Raw genomic sequence first — 12,007 nt, 5'->3', positions numbered from 1 at the left:
TTCTCCATCACTTTCTTAAGCCTAGACAATCAAACAAACAAGAAATCAAGTCCTGATTTGTAGCATTTTTCTATTTCTGGAGTGTAAAGGCTCACATTAAAAATTTAACAATTAGCTCTCAAGAGTCTCCAGATGGATATGTCTCTAGGACACAGCAAAGTGATCAACAGTATGTAAGCCAAAAGAAAATAGCCTTGTTCAAACCAAATTTGGAATATTTGTAATAAAAACTAGAGTGGATATAGGCTTTTAAGGTTTACAAATCACTTTACATGCATCATCTTGTATAGCAATCCTGTATAGCACACATTTTTTAATCATACCCATTTTACAGATGATAAAACTGTGATTTGAAAATGTTAATTAAATTGCCTAGGGTATTACAAATTAACAAATTTTAGAAGCAGGATTCAAATTCAAGTTCTTGTGACACTCCAGATAAGACCCCATTTATTTATACCAGGTAGCTAGGTGTTGCAAAAGATAGTGTACTGCATCCAGGACCATCTACAATTGTCCTGATCTATATCTGACCACTGGACCCAGATGGCTCTGGAGGGGAAAGTGAGGCACTGACCTTGCACAACTTCCCTCACTTAGATCCAATTCACTTGCCTATCATGACATCACCTCCCTGATAACATGGTCCTCTTCAAGAATGAAAAACAAACGACAGTGTGCTAGGACTAGAACTGGGAAAAATTTTTCTCCATGAATTCAAATCTGGCCTCAGACACTTATTAGCTGTTCGACTCTTGGGCAAGTTACTTTATCCTTTTTGCCTCAGTTTCCTCATCTATAAAATGAGCCAGAAAAGGAAATGGCAAACCATTTCAGTTTCTTTGCCAAGAAAACCCCAAATGGGGTCATAAAGAGTTGAACATGATTAGAAAACAACAATTCATCATACCATCCAACTCTCATTGTGTTTCTTTCCAGGTATATATACTTTAGAGGAAAAAAATTTAGAAAATGCAGAATATGTCTGTAAGAGTGACACCATAAGAGAATGATATTCAAGATATTCAAGAATATACCATACAAGGATTAAGTCATATTAAACCTGACTAAGAGAAGACTAAGGGTAGGGGAAATGGATCAATTTCTTCAAGTATTTAAAGAACTAGCATTATGGAGAAGGGATTAGATTCATATTTGTTTAGATAGTGAGTGTAGACTTAGGAACAACGTGAGAAAATTGCAGAAGGGCAGATTTTTGTCTCCAAATAAGGAACAACTTCCTACCAATTATGGTCATCCAAAAATGGGCTGGGCCACCTCAAGAGAGAGTGAGTTCCCCCTTATTAGAAGTCATCAAGCAGAAGTAGGATGACCATTTGGCAGAGAGGTTGGAGAGGGGTTTCCTGTTTCCTTATGGGTCAGATTAGATGGCTTCGGCCCTCAGATTCTATGATTTTGTACTTCACCCACCTTGTTTCCCACTACTTCCTAGTTATAGCCCTCTCAAATTAGAATGGGTTGGCTCATGAAGTAGCAAGTTCCCCATGATTGACTTTTTCAAGTGAGATCTGAATGAGCATTTGTCAGAGTTGAGGCAGCATGGCAAAGGTCACAGGGCACTGAACTTGGAGTGAGGAATACTCCCTGAGCCCAAATCCCTCTTCAGAATCCTACTGTCTATGTTAATCTCTCTGTGCCTCCCCATAAAATGAGAGAGTTGGATCTGATGGCTCCTAAGGTCCCATGCGGCTCTTAATCTATGATCCAATGTTGTAGAGGGTATTTCTATTTTTAAATTACTTGAATTTAGGTATGGAAAATGTGTAGAGAGATCACTTAGTCCAACCTCTCATTTTTAATAAAAGGAAAGCAATGTCCCAAAGGATTGTTGCTGTTGCTGCTACTGCTCCCAGTCTTTTGATTTCAGAGAGCCAATGACTTCAGAAGGGCGGACTTGCAAGTGAATTGGATTTAACTGAGGCAGGGCTATACAAGGCCATTAGCAGCCCCACTCTTTCCTCCAGAGATAAGTGAGCCCCAAAGGATTAATGGTTTGCTAAAGGTCCCAGATCAATCACCTGGAAGCAAAACTCTCCCCAGGTCTGCACTGCTTAGTTCCTTGCCTGTATCAGCCGTGTCTGGAGTTCTTACCCAGGAAGAGATGAGTTCCCTTCGATTGGAGATAAGTGAGCAAGGACTGGTGACCTCGAGGGCATTCTTGAGCATGTTTGGTTCAGACTGGATGGCCTTAGAGCAAGAAGGACATTCATCACTTCCTGTGGCAACCCATTCCATTTTTGGGAGACTGAAATTGCCTCTCCCTACCTGCCAGCTATTCCTCCCTAGTTCTTCTTTAAGGACAAGAGCAAGTTAGGGTTTAACTATTACAACAATTTCAAATCCACCAAGTTTGACTAGATTTAGCCTCTGTCTCTTCATCTTTTCCATGAAAGTAACATATGAGATTTTTGTCAAATGCTTTGTTAAAAATGTGGATAAACTGCAAGTGTATTCCCCTGATCTACCAATCTAATAATAATTTTTTAAAGTAGTGGAGAAAGGGGAAAGGATGGGTTAGCCTGTGTCCCAGTCTACTTAGGGACTTATATGAGGTTTCATAAAGGTGGATTTGATCAATTTCCCATATCTGACACCACAGGCAGGGAGATGCCAGGGATTGACCAGGGGAAGCCCTTGCTGTACAAGCAGGGGACATGGAAGTTTTCAGAAGTTTCCAGAAAAGAACAGGAAGGGGGGTTGGGTGGGACTCCAGAACAGAATCAACCTGCCACAAGTGAGAAGAGACACTAAAGACACCAAAAAAAAAAAAAAAAAAAAAAAAAAACTCAGAGAGGATTTTTATGTTTAAGTATGACCTTTTCTTGATGAAGCCATAATATTAATTAGCCACCATCCATTCAGTTCAACTCAACAACCATTTGTTAGACACCTCTGCTAGGCAATGAAGACACAAAGACATGATAAAGTACAATCCTTATTTTCTATTGGAGAGAATAATAGGTTGCAGAATTATATTCGAGTTCACTGGACCATCATTGACAAGACTCTGGCCTTTCCCCTCTTTCAAAATTGGAACAATATCTGCCCCTTTCCAGTCTTGCAAAATTGCTTGTATTTTTTACACTTTTGTCAGAGACCCCTGCTAATGATTGAACCAGCTTTTTTAGTACTTAAGTATATAGTTTGTCTGGACCAGGAGACTTGAGCTTTTCAAGAGCAGCTCCATGCTTGGATATCAACTCTGTATCAAGCATTTTTGTCTTGATCTTTCCAATTCAACAAAAGCCAAATAAACATTGAGTCATTTTTGCCTCCTCTCCATCATCAATTATTATTTCTCTCCCTACATAAAGAATTTACTTGCTTTAATCCTCCTTTTCTACTCCAGAGTAGAGCAAAAGTCAAAAAATCTTGTGGTTATTTAGCTTTAGCTTTGCTTACTAGCTTCAGACCCTTATGAATTGGCAGCCCCCTAAAACTATTAGAACACTGCGCCATCCTTATATACTCAATCTCTTTTAACTTGTTTTAGCTTTTATCCTGTTGTGCATCTCTTTTTTCAGCCTAAATTGGTTGGTGTGTTCCCTGTGCATACACATTAGTCTCTTGATAGTTCCCCTTTTTTTTAATCTTCATTGGAATTTTGTTCTTTATCTCTTCGTAATTTTACTCTTGAAAGCTTCCCATTCCTCTTACATTGAATTCATTTATAGAATTTTAGACCATAGCATTCTATTGTCCTTTCTCTGAAGTCTTTGAAATCTGCTCTCCCAAAATCCAAGGTACATATTGCACTATGGCTGGCTCTCCTTTTCTTTATTACAAATTTGAAAATGGAGTGGTCACTTCTTCCCATGATTCCTGTCTTTTCCCCCTCAGTAACCAGATCCCCTTGGATGATTGGTAAAAATCATATACAGAATAAAATTTCTCCTCATTGATTCCTCCATCTTCTGAAGGGTGACATATTTCACTATGAACCAAGATTAACTACTCCAGCTTGTAAAATCAGAATCTTAGAATCACATAATCAGAGAATTGGGAAAGATTTCAGTGACCAAACCCCAAGGAATTCCCTCTAAAATATATTTGAAAAGTGATCTTCTAATCTCTGCTTGAAGAATTACAAAAATGGGAAGCCTACTACATCTCAAGGCAGCTCACTACACCTTATGACAATTCTGTTAAAATTCTAATTGCCTTTTCCAAACATCAAATCTAAATTTGCTTCTTTGTTTATTCCATATTTTATTCTTCTTTCTACCCTAAACAAGCATAATCTAACACATGACAGCCCTACCTGCAATACAATAGCTTCCATCTTCCCCTAAATCTTCTCTTATTCAAGCTAAATATCCCCAGTTTCTTCAACTGATCCACATATGGTAGAGATGCTCATCATTCTGGTTGCATTCTATTGAAGACTTTCCAATTTATTTATATCTTTCCTAAACTGTATTGCCCAGAACTGAGCATAGCACTTTATATAAGATCTGATGAGAGCAGAGAACAGAGGGACTATCCCCTCCTTATTCCTGGAAGCTAGTCCTCTTTCAATGCAGCCCAGAACATATTAACCTTTTGGGCTACCATAACACATGGCTGACTCATATGTAGTTTGTGGTCCCCTAAAACCCCCAGTTCTTTTTGAGACAAATGCTATCTAACTATATACTCCCTATATCCTATCACTGTATCTTGTACTCAGGAATTGATTATTTGTGCCCATGTTCAAAATATTTGCTTTTATCCCTTCCCTGATCTTGTGTCACTGCTCCCATTTCCCATGATCTTTGAAATATCACTGACAGTGACCTGATAATCACATCTGTCCATTCTTTCAGTGAGGATGAAGTTTATCCTCATAAATTCATTGAGGATAACTAGATCTTCTCTTACTATCCTCTTAACTATCTTGAGTATCAACTACCTACTAATGATTTTTTTCTATCATTTACAATGCAAAGGAAATTCTTCTTTACAGTGAAAATAAGAATAAATAAAATCAATCAAAGCTGAGGCTTTTCTCTGTTGTCAAGTATCATCTCATCCACCTCATAATGAGGTTTTCTGCCTTCTTTGAGCTTCTTTTTTTCTCTTTATATATATATATTTTTTTTTTAAATCCCTTTTGTTGTCTTGTTTCTCTTGCACTCCAGCTCATTCTGAGCATACATGCTACTTACACAATTGTTATAGAACTGAATCATGTTCTTTTTTAAAATTTATTTTATTTTTAATTTATGGAATAAAATATGCATTTCCATAGCATAGTATTAATTTTAAAAGATGATTGCACATGAAACTGCAAATCTATTATGTGCAACTTGCTATTCCTTTTTAATATATAATACAATTATCATGAACATTTTTTCTTTTTTTTTTTTTTTTGCTCCACTTCCTTTTGATGGAGAGAGAATTTTTCCAACTTATATCCAAATCATTAAAATTTTACCATCACTCCTTTCCCAGAAACCTTTCCAGTTTTCTAGAGCAGACAGAAATTTGTGTTTTTAAGAAGAGCTTTCAAGAACATAGAATCACCTTCATGACAGGATGAGGCATCAAACAACTTACTGTTTTTCTAATCCAATTTTTTCTTTTGCAATTTTACATGTCCTCAGGTTCCTCATCTGGAAAGAAGAGAATCTGACTAGATGATCTCCTAAGATCCTTCCCAGCTCCAGATCTTTAACCCTATGATCTGACAAAAGTCAAAGTAGAGCATTCAGGACCAATTTTCAAACCAAAACAATTAATCCTAAAATATAAATTACTTCACTACTTTAGAAGGCCCATAATTTCATAAAAAATGGGAATGTCTTCTATTGATGCAGATGGAAAGTTTTTCTTGTTGTTGTTGTTGTTTTGCACTTAATAAATTTCATGATCAGGTTGGGTCAAAAAAAAAAAAAAATCAGGGGCACCTAGATATTGAAGTGGATAGAACCCAGGCTCTGGAGTTAGAAGTACCTGAGTTCAAATGTGATGTCAGACATTTGACACTTACTGAATGACCTCAGACTAGTTACTTAAACCCAATTGCCTTCCCCTCCCCTAAAAAATCATAGAATCACAAATTTAGAACTTGAAAGGACCTCAAAGATCATATAATCCCACCCTTTTCCTTTACAAGTGGAGAAGTGATTTGTCCAAAGTCATTCAGCTAACCAGGGACAGAACCAGGATTCAAACAAGAGTTAAGTGACATCAACTTCTACAATCCAACAGGAGTATTCTCTCCACTGCACCCTTCTGTCTTCAAGCTGCACTTGAAGTTCTATCCAATTGGTAGTTCCTTTCCTTGTATTCCATTAACAAAGCCTTCAGGAAACCTAGGTTGCCTTACTTCCCCACAAGGCATTTGAATAAGACCTCAAAGAAGGCATATACAAATTTCCAATGTTAAGAAAACAAGTCATAAAGAAAACAATAAAACAAACTATTTCCCCCCTTGAAGAATGTAACAAGCATAAGGGCTTTTTTTTATTCAGTGTGATAACAATTTAATGTGGGTTTTTTTGGGGGGTAGAGGGGGTTAATTCACAAAAATGTGAGTGAAGGCCCCCAAGTCTTGAGTCTGGGAGTTCCAAACAATTCTGATCCTCACCCATCAGTACCAGAGAACTGATGAGTAATATCTTCTGAATAATGCATTGATACTCTAATGAAGGTCTTCAGTAGGCAATGTGTAAACCAAAATAGGGACAGCTAGCTAGGTGGTGTAGTAATAGAGAACCAGGTTTGGAGACAGGAAAATGGGAGTTCAAATCCAGCCTCAGCCACTAGCTATGTGATCTTGGACAAGTGACTTAACCCTGCCTGCCTCAGTTTTCTCATCTGTAAAATGAGCTGAGGAAGGAAATGACAAACTACTTCATTATCTTTGTCAAGAAAACCTTAAGGGAGGGGAGGATCACAAAGAGTCGGATTCAACTAAAATTATTAACAACAACAACAACAAACCCAAAAAGACTCTAATAGTGAAAGTTTCAAGCCCTGAACAATGATGGATGTCATCCTATCCTAATACCTACCAAGATGTAACTCTCTTTGTTAATCTTTCCCTGTAGCTTTGCCATTATTATTATTATCCCCTATCTTGAAGAAGTCACAGAAGTCTGCTTTCATTATAAAGGTAGAAAATGGTCTGATAACACTGGGAGTAGGATTTGAAGGGACATTTAAGGTACTTCAGATGCAACTTCGGAGTCATAGAGATAAGGTTACAGATCAAGAGAGAGGTCCTTTATTACTTCCCCTTGTTACTTATTTCAGGATTTCAGTCATTTTTTCAGTTATGCCTAACTCTTCATGACCCTCTGAGATTTTCTTGGCAAAGATATTGGGGGGTTACCATTTCCTTCTCCAACTCATTTAGTAAATGAGGAAACTGAGTCCAGATTTGAATTCAGGGAGATGAGTCTTCCTAGATCCCCACCTACTCCAGATGTCTCAGGGCAAAAGGAGGATAGAATTTCATAGTTAGAAATTTTAGTGTTAGTCACCCATTTTCCAAAAAAGAAGGGCTCCATATTTTATAAACCACAAGTGAGATCACAGGGGCCACAGAGACCATTTAATTCAGACCACTTATTTTACAGATGAGCAAAATGAGACCTAGACAAATTAAAAAAAAAAAAAAAAACTAACCAAAGTCATCTACATAACTAGTGGTAGAACAGGATTCTAACCTGGGTCTTCTGTTTCCAAATTGTGTATCTTTCCTCTACATTATGACATGTCTGTGTAGAATTTAGCTTTTTTTGTCCTTCTAGCTGGGTCCAAGTTAAAAAATGAGGAAGAGGACCCAGCAGATGAGCAGCCAGCAGGACCTGAGGTGGGGTGGAACAGCAGGACAGAATTTCAGTTCTCCTTTATGAAGATTTCCTTTCCTTTCCCTCATTTCTGAGTAAGTAAAATACATGGCCTCTCATTATCAGGACCTTTGGACCAGCAAAGCTTCCTCACGGATCTCCAGGAATCAGAAGTAACTATTGAGCTTCTAACTGACAAGGACATTTTGTTGTTATTTAGTCATTTTTCCTACTGACTTCATGGCCCTATTGGGGTTTTCTTGACAGAGATACTGGGGTAGTTTGCTATTTTCCTCTCCATCTCATTTTACAGATGAGGAAACTGAGGCAGAATTAAGTGAATTGCTCAGGTTCACACAGCTAATAAATGTCAGAGGCCAGATTTGAATTCAGGAAGAGGAATTTTCTTGATTTTAAGGCCAACATTATCCATTACACTACCTAATTGCCAGCAGACAAGACATACAGGGTTCCTATTCCTAGCTAAAGGGTGACTAGGGACAGGAAGGATGAAGGGGAAAAGAAAAAGATGTAGCTATCATACAGCAGACGCCTCTGAGATCCTCCTCCATGATCCAATCATCCCTAGTGGACCAAATTCATTCATTAATGACTTTTTATTTTCTTTCTAAGGAGACAATGATCCTATGTTCTTGTTATACTCCAAAAGTCAAAATACTTTATTCAGAGCCTGTTCTCCATCCAAAAACGTAATCATTTCATTAAATCAGGAAGCCCATGAACTACTTCTTATACAAATCTTCCCCTTTGATTTTTGGTCTTGAAGACCTAGAGAGTTTCTTTCCCTTCTACCCACCCCTTTGATTCTTGGTACCATTCTTCCTAATTTAGGCCCTCACCTCTAAAAAATCATTCACTGGTGGCCATTAGCTTTAGCACTTTTAATGTTAATGATCATGATAGTATTCATGAAGGGTATCAAGGGATGGCAGCAAGAGACCTGACTTCAGTCAAGAAGGCCTGGGTTCAAGCTCCACTACTGACACATATTGGCTGTGTGCCTCTGGGTAATCATTTAACGTTTCAATTCTGGGCAACTCTCTGAGACTAAGAGAGAAGGTGCTGATCTGCATTCGGAGACAGAATCTCTCACCTGAACTCCCTTATCTTGAAAAAGTCACTGATGTGGCCCAAAATAATATTAAGAATCATATTAAAACTGCTTAGCTTGGGGTGATCTCATATAGGCTGGGTGAGTAGTTAAGTATTTGCTCTTCCCACAAAATGGAGAGGAAATGAAAGTAAATGATATGGGAGGGGAAGGGGAAAATTATGAACAAGAATGGGAAAGCATGTTATGATGTTTATCTGCTAAAATGCACAAATTATACTTTTCCCCTCCAAAAAAGGAAAAATCCTGTGGAATACCCACCCCCAGGACTAAGTATTCTTTACACATTGTCTTTCACCAAATACAGAAGAGTCAGGATGACTAAGTAGGCAGAATGCTGGACTAGATCTGGCCCTGTGCCTTGCTATGCTACTAAGCAGCTGGTGATCTTGAGCATCGGGCTTCTCTGGGCCTCTTCTTCACTTGTAAAGTGTGGTGGCTGATGTGGAAGTCCCCTTCCTTTAGTCACTAAAACAACACTGGCCACCTGTCTCTATTGCTATTTGTCCTCTGCCAATTTCTACTCCAGGAACAGTGAAGTCTATCAAGATCAGTAACACAAGAAGATCTGATCTGGGGAGTAGGAGATCACTGACTTTTCCCCTGAACACAATTTTGCTTTTAGCCAGCCGCCCTCACTCAGGGACACCTACTGAATTCCCATGACCACCATCTGACTACTTTCCCCTATTTCTTTTATCCTTCGGACCTCTACAGGATGCCAAGGATTTTTCTTATCATTTTCCATGTTCCCCCAAAACAGAAAATCACCCCTCTTTGCTATTTTAAGGGATTTTATTAGAACTACATAGAGGTCCAATTAGATGTCAAAGAAAAGGAAGGGGACAAAATGAATTAAAGATCTTACCATCTGCCCAACTTCTATCGTACAAATCCCACCCCCTCTCCACCCCAGGCGATATTATTTAGCTAACTCTGCACCAAAGGGGCCTTGAGCCTTGCAGTCCACCCTTAGGGTTTGAAAGACCCTTTCATCCTCTCTATTGCTGAACTTTCCTTTAGGTATTATTTTCCCCATTAGAGTTTGAACTCTTTAATAATTAATAGTTAATATTTACATAGTCCTTTAAGATTTGCAACATGCTTTATAAATATGTTCTCTTTCAATTCTCACAGTAATGCTGAGGGGAAGATGCTATTATTATTCCCATTTTGCAGATTTGAACTCAAGTCTTCCATACTTCAGGGATTAGGAACCATCTTAATTATTCTACTTGTGTCTCCAGAGCTTCTTACAGTGCTAGGCACAGAGTACTTAATAAATGTGGGGTTTTTTTGTTTTGTTTTGTTTTGTTTTTTTGCTTTCAATCATTAAAGTCACCATGGTTCTTATAATTTCATTTTGATCTCATCTACCACCTACATGATCTAGACTTTATCCTTTCTCGGATCCCTTTCCAATCCTGCTTAATTTCTTTCTCAAGCTCACCCTTTTGTCTTCCACCCAACAAATGGACTGGGCTAGCCAATCCTGCAGCTTCTGTCATCCTCAATTATGGGAGGAGGACTTTAGGGATTGAAAGAGTCCTTCTACCACCAAAACTCTCTTCCCAAGGCCTGGCCTTCCATAGGATTTCTCTCCCTTGACTTCTAGTCATAAAGATCATGAGTTCCCTTCCCTTCTGCCCATCTTTTTGACTTTTACCAATTCAGGTCACAAAGCTGTCCCATAGCCACCCTGGATTTCAGACTGGAGCTTTTTCATCTTTCTTATGAGGAATCTCCAAATTCTGTCTCCTAGAAACTTCTGGTTCCCTTTTCAATCTCTTTTTCTGTCTATCCAGTCTGCCTAAAGTATATTTCTTCAAAATTTTGAAGAGCTATAATGGGAAAAGGGGATTAGATTAATTCCAGTTGACTCTAATAGGTAGAGCTAGGAACAGTAGTAAAAGATGAAAAGAGGCAAATTTAAGCTAGATGTCAGGAAGAACTTCCTAACAATTGGTCATCAGTGAGTCCCCCCTCATTGGAGATCTTCAAGAAGAGGATGTATGAGCCCTTGTTGGAAACCTTGTAGTAGCGATTCCTTTTCAGGAATGAGTTGGACTCAAGGTAAGATTTCTTCCAACTTTAGAAGTCTGTGATTCCAAAAATTTTTGGCTGGTTCCTTTGATAGGAAAAGGAATAATTCCACTTAATACTTTGAGGCTTCAAACTCTATGCCCTATGTGCCAACTCTTGCTCCTCTGATACTTATAGAATTACCTCTTCTCCCAGACAACCAGTTATCAAGTTCTGCATGCAGTTGCATGCTCTGGTGATGCTATCATATCTTCTTACCCAGTTACCAACATGAACCAACTAGCAGACAAGCATACAAGCAAGAGAGGCTGTATGGTATAGTAGAAAGATGAATTTGGAGCCAGATAAGCTGGGTTTGGGTCCTGGTTCTGCCACTTATTACCCATGGGATCTTGGGCAAATTGCAACCTTTTTGTGCTTCAACTTCATCATCGATAAAATAAGGAGGTTGGACTGGATGATCTCTAGATCTTTTCTAGCTCTTCAGAAGATCTGTGATCTTCTGATCCTATGACCTTGGTACCAATGGATATTACTCTTTTTTGTATTTATGGTATCAATTAATTTCCTCATCCCTAGCTAATGAGTTGTTGATCCAAATTTGGGTCTTATTTTCTGGGAATGGGTCTAGAATCTAGAATTATAGAATCTCAGAGGTCATCTGGCCCAATTAATATTTCAACAAGAATCTTTTATATAATATCATTAAGCTCTACCTCAAGACCTTGAGTGATGGATGGGAAACATGCTAACTCTCCAACTGGCCCAAATGGCAAAACAGATGGGCATGTCATATCATCAGCATTCTTTCCCTATTCCAATAATTAAACAGTACCATAATATCAGAAGACCATCTTCTTTCTCCTTTTTTAGTTTTCTGAGTTTTATTTTTGCAAAAGCTAAAGGACAAGTCTGGCTTAGCTGTTTTCCAAGCATATAGAATTCTGCACATTTTTCAGATGGGATAAATATCTTCCTTAGTTCCAGAGAACTTTAAATCATTGGTTTTCAGTGTACATTCATTTCTAACTCT

The sequence above is a fragment of the Sarcophilus harrisii genome, chromosome 1 (genome assembly GCF_902635505.1).
Source record: "Sarcophilus harrisii chromosome 1, mSarHar1.11, whole genome shotgun sequence".
In the NCBI taxonomy this organism is placed as follows: Eukaryota; Metazoa; Chordata; class Mammalia; order Dasyuromorphia; family Dasyuridae; genus Sarcophilus; species Sarcophilus harrisii.
This window is presented reverse-complemented; position numbering follows the sequence as displayed.